The sequence below is a fragment of the Camellia sinensis genome, chromosome 1 (assembly GCF_055761805.1).
Source record: "Camellia sinensis isolate YWXY chromosome 1, ASM5576180v1, whole genome shotgun sequence".
Classification (NCBI taxonomy): domain Eukaryota; kingdom Viridiplantae; phylum Streptophyta; class Magnoliopsida; order Ericales; family Theaceae; genus Camellia; species Camellia sinensis.
In genome coordinates, this window is record NC_138961.1 from 27979364 (window position 1) to 27989070 (window position 9707).

Consider the following 9707-nt stretch of genomic DNA (forward strand, 5'->3'; position numbering starts at 1 on the left):
GAGAGAGGATATTCATGCAAGATTATGGCATGTGACAACTCTTTCCTAGCAAAATCTTGATCAAAAATATAAGAATTCATTTTTGGACTCTCTCTACTAAAGTTGTTAGTTAACACTTTTTGCCTCATGTCCATTACTTTTTTCCCAGTACAACTCTTATGGTGATCATGCAAATGCCTAGTTCCATTTTTTGAATCACCTCCAAGATGCTTATTACAATAATTACATATTGCCTTCCGTACCCCATTGACTTGTTGTTTTTTAAAATGTTCCCACACAACACTAGGTTTTCTTTTAGTTCCTCCACAAGTAGTATTAGACTCTTTTTCTAAATCAATAACATGTTGATTAGAGAGGGGAGACAGAGAGTGAGTAGGTGCGCTTGTAGCTGGCGATGAATGTTGTGACGCATCATTCTCAAATGGTACTTGAGAGTTAATGGGTACTTCAGAGTTAACTGGTGCTTCAGAGTTAACATCTGACATTTTTAACCTTTATAAAAATAATATGGATTGAATTAATATTAACAGAGGTAACATAAATTAGATTATTGAAACTAAGAAACAAATTAATAATAACTAATAACATGGATTGAATTAATGGAACTGAGAAACAAATTAACTAAACATCAAGTGAGAGCAAAGTGTTTCTGCTCCATAGATTATTTTGCTTTAGAATGTTAAAGATGAACTTGCTGAAAATGAGGAATGTAAAAGATGAACTTGCTGAAAAGGTGGTTTAAGTGGATTACTATTATCTCTTCCGCCTTCTGATTTCATAAGTGATTGTTTAAATTTTTGACTTTTGCTTTGTGTTTTTGTAGATTGCCAATCAACTTAACCGTGTGGTGGCAAACATAGGAAGAAATCCTTTGAAAGTCTTTGTCCAAGTAAACACCAGTGGAGAAGAATGTGAGTGAGTGATGTATTTTAATAGGTTTAAACTTAGTAGTTTTGTCTGACCACTAACCCATTAAACAAGAAACGAAGCATTTTGATTTTTTTAACTTGTTGCAGCAAATTATTTGAATGAAGTTAGAGAATGATCATTTTGAAGTTAGAGAATGAAGTTTGAGAATTATTTGAATGAAATTAACAAATTTCAACTTTGAAATTTATTTCTTAAAAGAAGTGAATGATGTAAATTTAAAATTGATAAAAAATGTGAGTCAGCTTAGAATAACTGTGGTCCTACATATCATTTTCTTAGTAATTTTTCTAGTATTAGGATTGTTGTTCTCTTGATAAGTAATATATAATCAAAATAACATCATCAAAATAATAATCACAACAGGTTATGACTAACAAATTAATCTTCAAAATTAACAAATTAACAAATTTCAACAAATTAATCTTCAAAATTATGACTAACAAATTAATTTCAACAAATTTCAACAAATGACTAACAGGTTATGACTAACAAATTATGACCAACAGGTTATACATGCAAGTAAATTACAATATAGAGATAAACACAATTAACCGAATTGCAAATTCCAACTTAACAATAATACATTCAAATTAAACCACAAACAGAGACGAAGATGAAATCTCGCAATTCATCACATAAATATATGGAGAGAGAGAGAGAGAGAGAGAGAGAGAGAGAGAGAGAAGGGGATTTGCAGTGCCGGTGAAGTTGTTGAGCTTGATATTGGCCAGAGCGCGGTCAGTGAAGAGATCAACGCTCTTAGGGTCAAGATTAATCGTCTGCGCATAGACAAAAAAAAAATATTTAGATATACTCAGTCTCAGATATACAGATCTAAAATAAATAGATCTATATACTCATATATATATAATATACATATATGTAAACCCTAGATCCAAATCCCTAGAGAGAGAGAGAGATACCTAAATAGAGAGAGCAGCGACGGAGGAGCGTTAGTGAGGGGGGATCGGAGGATCGCCGGTGAGGAGGGAGGTGCGGCAGTGACAGATGAAAGAGAGAGGGAGAGACCAGTGGCGAGTGAGAGAGAGAGAGAGGAGCGCCGTGTGTGAGTGAGAGGCTCGGTGGTGATGGAGGATTGCTGGTGAGGAGGGAGGCGTGGCAGTGACCGATGAAAGAGAGAGGGAGAGACCAGTGGTGAGCGAAAGAGAGAGAGGAGCACCGTGTGAGTGAGAGGCAGAGGCTGAGTGTGTGTTCGTGTCTCTGTGTCAAACCCTAAACAAATACAAGCATATATATATCCAGGGATAAAACGGTAATTTCACCTCGGGAATTAAGCTGGGCGGGGCGGGGGTCGGGGCCGGGCCGGGCCGGGTCCGGGTCTGAAACACCTATTCCCGTCCCCGGCCCGGATATCATCGGGGATGAATTTTTGAATACCATCCCCGGCCCGTAGGGAATATTTTTCAATGAATAACCACTGAATTCGGGGTCGGGTCACCGTCGGACTGGTTTTAGATTTCCATCTTGAAGAGTCACTGCAGAACTTTGCAAGTTGCGTGAATTACAAGGTGCTTAGATTGCCTTTGAAATTTCTTGGGCTGCCATTAGGTTCCAACCCAAGGAGCAAATCTACTTGGAAACCTGTGCTATATACTATCAGAGTTAGACTTTCAGGTTGGATGAGGAAAATGTTGTCCTTTGCTGGTAGACTAGCCCTCATCAAATATGTCCTATCTTGTCTACCCGTGTACTATCTCTCTCTCTTTAAGATGCCTGATGGTGTAGCCCATGAAGTGGAGAAGATTGAAGCTGCCTTTCTGTGGGGTGAAAATGGGCTTAAAAGAAAATTCATTTGGTGAAATGGTTAGATGTAACAAAGAGTGTTGCCTAAGGGGGCTTGGGCATCAGGAGAATCAGGGATGTTAATGCTTGTTTGCTTTTCAAATGGTGGTGGAAATTTGGAACTCAAACAAACGCACTTTGGAGGAGAATCATTTGTAGTAAATACAAGGTCGAGGTAAATTGTTGGCATCCTCCTGTGTTATCTTTTTACAAACTCTCAAGGGTGTGGAGGGACATTCTCTTCATTGAGAATTATAGTGCCAATATCTTTAACTTTTTCCTACTAAGCTGCAAAATCAAGGTGGGGGATGGATGTAGAATTAGATTTTGGTATGATAAGTGGTGTGGAGCCACTTGCCTCAAGGATGAGTTTCCCTCCCTCTTCAACAATATCTTGCAAGGAAAACCAGCGATACTGATTGGAATTTCAACTTCAGAAGAGCCTTGTATGCTTGGGAACTGCCGGATGAATCTAGACTGCTTAAATTGTTGGCCTCTACTCCCTCTTTAAGCACTGGGTGTATTGATAGTTTGGTCTGGAACTCTGCTACTGCTGGTTTAGGTCCCTTCTCTGCCTCTTCTCTTTATTCCTTTAGCACCTCTCTCCTGGGGCCTGATCTTACCATAACCAAATTTATTTGGTGCAACTTATTACCTCCCAAAGTCCATTTCTTTGGATGGCTAGCCTGGAGAAACAGAGTTAAAACTGCAGATTTTCTTCACAACCACGGCATCCTTGGTTCCAATGTATCAACCTCTTGCATTTTCTACAAATCTGCTGTTGAATTTGCCAATCATGCTTTGCTTCATTGCCCTTTCTCTTGGTCCATTTGGTCTGCTGTGTTATCTGACTGCTGGATCCAATGGTGCATCCCATACTCTGTAGCAGACTTACTTAACTGGTGGATGAGTAGGAAGTTTAGGGGCTTAATTACCAAAGTTTGAAGAGCCATTCCTTTTGTTGTTCTTTGGTCTATTTGGGAGCATAGAAATGAGTGTGTATTCTCTAATGCCCATCCTAATTCAGTGGATTTGTGGGAATTAATCAAAGTCAGATTAGCTTATTGGCTTAAGGCCTCTATCAAGGACTTCCCCTTTTGAGTCTCTGATTTTGTTTACAATTGGAGGAATATTACGAGCTTCATCTGAGTATGTCGTTCAGTTTCTCTCTAGCTGCTGCATGCTCTGCATTAAGTCCTCTGCTGCTGATTTGAATTGTCTGGTGTGCATTGTCTGGTCTGTTCTTGATCTGTTAGTGGATATGTTGTGGTTGTGTGGGTGTGCTATAGTTGGGTTGGTGCGTGCCATGGTTGGTTGGTATGGCTGGTAAGGTATCTCATTGGTGTAGAGGTTTTGTTGGTCATCTGTGAATGCTTTCTAAGATCGTTGCGCTGTCTATGGATTACATTTCAGTTGCTCCAGCAGAGGACGTTTTTGCTGATTCCTGCAGTGCTGTTTTGGTCATGTTCTGGTTGTTTTTGTTAGCTCTTTTGCAGTGGTTGTTATGTTACTTGTGGGGGTTGTTGCTTGTTATGTTACTTGTGTTCTGGGGGGTTGTTGCTTGTGGTTGGTTCCTCTCCAACTACTAGCTCCCCTTCCCCTTCTTCTTTATTGATGTAATCCTTCTGTTTCATCAATAAAGTCCCCTTTTCTTTACTGATAAAAAAAATAAAAAATAAAAAAAAAATTTGGAGGTGAGATATGGTGAAATTTTTGCACAACAGTTCTTCACTAATCAAAATTTCAATACAAAACTTTTTACATTAAGTGTGTAACTTACAAAAATGTGAGATTCACTTATCAGACTTTTGCTATGATTAATTTGTGTGTTAGACTTTTGTTATGAGTTGGTAAATTTTTTCTATGAACAATTGTCTTTATTGACAATAACAGGGAACTCTCTTAACTTATTTTCGTTCTTTAAAATTAACGTCATGTTATTCCTTTTAAGTCGTGTTTGGAATATGGAGTAATGCTTTATTTACATATATATATATATATATTATTTAATTTTCTAATCATTAATAAATAATCTGTGGAGGTGGATATAGAATACTCATTTGGTCTAAACAAGCCTTTGAGTTTGAAATAGAAATAAAACTCCGGACGGTGGTGCCAAAATCAGAACTCTGACGGACAAGTTAGATTCTGTAGAAAGGTTGGTCTGTTTAGGTTTCTTGAAGTTCAAGGTTTTTAGTACATACCTCTTTCCTCAGTTTGTCTTCCCTTTTTATAGAGTCATCCTCTTCGATCTTCACTCCATGCAGCTTAGCTTCTCAACATCATCTTGTCAGGGCCCATTCCCCTACTATACTTCCTTGAAAGGGACGCTCTGGTCCTACTTGGTGGGTTCATGTCGACTCCCCCGGTATGTTCTGCTCTTTTATTCGACATAGGTACTCTTAACTCGGCGTGCTCTTTGTGTTGCTATGTATACTCGACACAAGTCCAACATTTGATGGGCTTGGGCTTTATTCGGCCCATATGAGATAGACTTGGGCTTTATTTGGCCCATCTGAGGTGGGCTTGAATACTTTGTTTGTCGTTCCTGATAATCATTTTATCAACCTTCACAATTGCTCCCCAAGTAGAAGGTCAACTCATATGCCGAGTGGTCCTTGTGCTCGGCTCTCGCTGGGCTGACTTCGTACAGATGTATTGCACTAGTCATAATTCATGCCTAAAAATGCGAATGCGTAGTGGACACGCTGTCTCACTTGACCCAATGGATGGGACCCAATGGGGTATTCGTAAAGCTTCTCGCCCCCTGTTCATCTTCTGGTTCTATTTGTTGTGATTCAAAAAATTCACTGCCTTTGCCTTTTTTTCTCCGAAAAGACTTTATTCTTCCAACCTTTCTGTTTTTATCACCTGATTACAACTGCAACAACCCTCACTTCCTCAGACTGTGAGGCCCCTGATCTTTGCAATATTTTCGTTAACCCTTACTTTTAGTTATTTCTTTGTAGTCCCTCAATTTCTTAATTAATTTCAATTTTAACACTAGAATAAAAAACATGCGCCAACTGAAAACTCGCAAACCCTAAATTGAACTCGAGAACTTAGGAACTATTTCTAAAACCCTAATAATAATAAAATTAATTTTCTAAGTATATTTTCTACACAGAAACCCTAGGTTTCTGGTTCTCAGTATAATTCATCGTTTAAAGCAAAACAAAGAAACTTTAACCGAATTAAAATTTTAGACCTTAAATAAATTAAATACTACACTTAATTAAATGTTCAAATTCATAAATTAAATTCAAAGCCCTTACATTTTAATCAAATTATAAATTGACCCCAAGTTAGTACTATTATATGTGTATATATACTTGTACCTTTCTTAAATAAATAAATATGTACACAAAATATTTTCATATTGTACACAAATAATCAAAAGAAATCCCCTCAAATCCACTCCCCAAGGTTGGCCATGCTATGCATATATATATATATATATATGTGATGTTCTTTTCAGGACAAATTGGTTGATTTAGGGAAGAAAAATTGACAATCATAATACATTCCATTTCATCCTAACTAAATCAAAGAACTATTCAATTGAATTGGAACTAAGGGCATTTTGGACTTTTCACCATTCCTTTTTTTTTTCTTTTTCTCTTTCTATAAATACACCAATTCTCTTTACCCTTTTGAGCACAAAACACACTCACATACTTACATATTCAACTGAGAGAGAAAGAAGAGGAAGAGAGTGAACCTTGGTAGTGGAGGAGAGGAAAAGAGGAGAAAATTGTGCATGCACTGCACTTAACTTCAAGTAAGTCACAACACAACTCTCTCTTATTTTTCTTTTCCAAATGCGTGTTATTAAAAGTTTAAAATCATATTTTCAGATGTGTCGTAATGGTGTTCATATGTTCAAAGTTGATGAGTTGAGCTTGGATCCTTCTTCCACTCATATTTTCTCTTAATAGATGCAAAACTACATTTTTCTTCCCATATCTCACATTATTTCCAAAGGCACACCACCACTCTAAAAATATGTGCTATTGATATATTATTTAGTATGTTTTCATCAAAAAAGAAGCGAAAAATTTTCCTTAGTTGGCCTCTTTTCTCACCAATCTTCTTATTTTGAGTATTATGCATGAAAAACTAGTTTTTACAGCCAACTTTCAAAAATTCTAGAAAAATGTAGAAACAAATCCTGGACCTCAGTTTTATGTCAAAAACTTCCTTAAGGAGTTAGCTTTCAAGGGAAATTGGTTTCTTTGAAAAAGAATGAGCATTTTAGAAGAAAATCCGATTTTCATAACGATTGACGATTCTGGATAGTGCTAGAGTGTTTCTTAAATAACTAAAAATCTAGAAAAGCTATTCCATTTCCAAAAGATGTTATGAAAACTAGATAAAATTCTCTCCGAACCATAGGAAGGCCAGGCTCGGGAAAAATTTGAAATGATCCTTTTGATTTAAATCTTTAAATAGTACTTTATCTAGAAATTTAGTTTTGTATTGGTGTTCTATGCTCTTGTCTTCATGAATATGCTTATTAGTATATGATCATGTCTTGGTATGATATTGCATGTGTTATGGTAATATACCTTTTACTTTATCCCTTTGATAATTTTTTTTTTTTTTTTTTTTTTTTTTTTTTTTTTTTTTTTTCAATTGCTTGTGCTAACTAACTTAAAACATTAATCTAAATGGGAAACTTGACGAGGTGGCTAATAGGGTTTCGCTTACATGAGTATTTTATGAGATACGGTTATGTTTAAATTGAATTAGTTAGCGGGACGTGTTCCCTTTTGAAAGCTAAAGTCTTGTGCAAGTGGTTGTTTCAGAACCTTTGAACGGAGTGGTTGTATTCGGACCCTAAGTGGTTTTGGTGTGAGGAGGGAATGGGCAAGGCCATAATTTACCGTCTCTTTTGAGGCCCTACGGTTGGTGCTACACGGTATATAACCATTAACAGACATCCGAGGTAAGGTCTGTAACAAAGCAGCAAAAGAGGAGGCATATCGAATAATTCGCGTCTGATTCTTGTGGTTGGAAGGATGAAATCTCTTTGGGGGATTTTTAGACTACTAACAACTAACCTTGTAACCCTTGTTATTTACTTGAATATCATGTTTCTTTCCCCTATTGTTGTAGTTGCTATTGTGTATTGGATTGGGAAAAAGGGACGGAGTGTGTGTATTTACTTGGCATTCAAAGCTCACGGCGTTTTATGTTAGGTATCGAAGAAACATACGAGGTCGACAAAGAGCTAGAGGCATTTGAAGACTTATGTCTGTTTTAGAGAAAATTAGAAGCCATTTTGCTTATGAGTCTATTTGTTCTTTTATTTTTTGATTATAATAGTAATGGAACTCGTATGGTAATTTAAGATTTGAAACACTGTAATTATTATTTGCTTTTGTAATCCTATGCCTATCTTCGCGTTACTTATGAGACCTTGTGTTAATACCTCTTAAGATCTGTCAAAGGGATAGCTTGCTCTCTAAGGTAGTTGGACTTAGAAAGAAGGCTATATTGGCTCCTCCGACCTTCTTAAGATCTTACTTGGCTATTGACCAAAGGACTCTTTAGTGATGTTACCCTAATGTTAAGAGTAGAAATTGGGGTGTCACAACTTGGTATTAGAGCCTGGGTTCACCCCTTGCCCATGCGTTTCGACCTGCGGTTAGCAACTATCTTGCTTCGACTATGTTATATTAGTATAACACTACCTCTTGTGCCTATTTGGCACAACTTATAAGCAGCTTAACTCAACTTTTGGCTTAAATTAAGTTGTTTTGGAGTGTTTGGTTTAGCTTAACTTAGCTTTTGGCAGCTTAATTTAAGCCAAAAACCATGAATTTTGAGAAGTGGCCTGGGTGGTGCTTAAGCAATTGCAGCTTAAGCGAAAAGTTGTATTAGAGGGGCAAGATCCCCTCATCAATTTTAATTATTACCAAAAACCCAAATATATAAACCACATCTCAACACTTTTCACAAACCAGAGAGAGACGGAGGCGATTTCTGGCGTGCGCAGGCGATTTTTGGCATCGACAACCCTAACCTTAACCACTGCCATCGACGATGTGACGATCTCAAACCAGAGCTCATCGTCGCGATCTCAAACTAGAGCTCACCGTCACGATCAATCCACACTGTTGCGATCTGAAACCAGAGCTCGCTATCGTGTTGCGATCTCAAACCATATGTATCTCTCTCTCTCTCTCTAAAGGCGGTGACTAGGGAACGATCTGCTCTATTGCCGCCTCCCGTCACCACAACCATCGACGCCGTGATCGCGATCTGAAAACCTAACCACGATCGCCATCGTCACCTCCTCTCTTTCTCTTTGCCATCGTCGGCCTCCTCCTTTTCTCTTCGTGATCAACCTTCTGTGATCTTGCCGGCTTCGCGAGATAGCATGACGGTGCCGAACCAGAGCTGACCGCCACCATCGCCATCGCAATTTGCGATGTGAAACCCTAGCCACCAGCGGCGGTAGCTAGGGTTTGTAATGGAAAAAATATAATAAATTAAAAAAAATGAAATACAAAAAAATGAAATAAAAAGATAAAATTAATATAAATTAAAATTGAAATTAATAAATTATTAATTGTAATGAAAAAAATTAATAAAAATAGAATCACAATTTTTTAAAAAAAAAATTAAAATTGAAGAAAAAAATGAAATACAAAATGAAATAACTTATATTAAATGAAATAAAAAAATGAATATTATAACTTCTATTAAATTAATAAATTATTAATTGTAATGAAAAAAATTTAATAAAAACAAAATCACAATTTTTAAAAAAAATTAAAATTGCAGAAAAAAAAAAGAAATACAAAATGAAATAACTTATATTAAATGAAATAAAAAAATGAATATTATAACTTCTATTAAATTAATAATTGAAATTAATATAAAGAAAAATAATATATAATGACAGCACAACATTAATATAAATACATGGATATTAATTGATATTAATTGTAATGAATTAATAAATT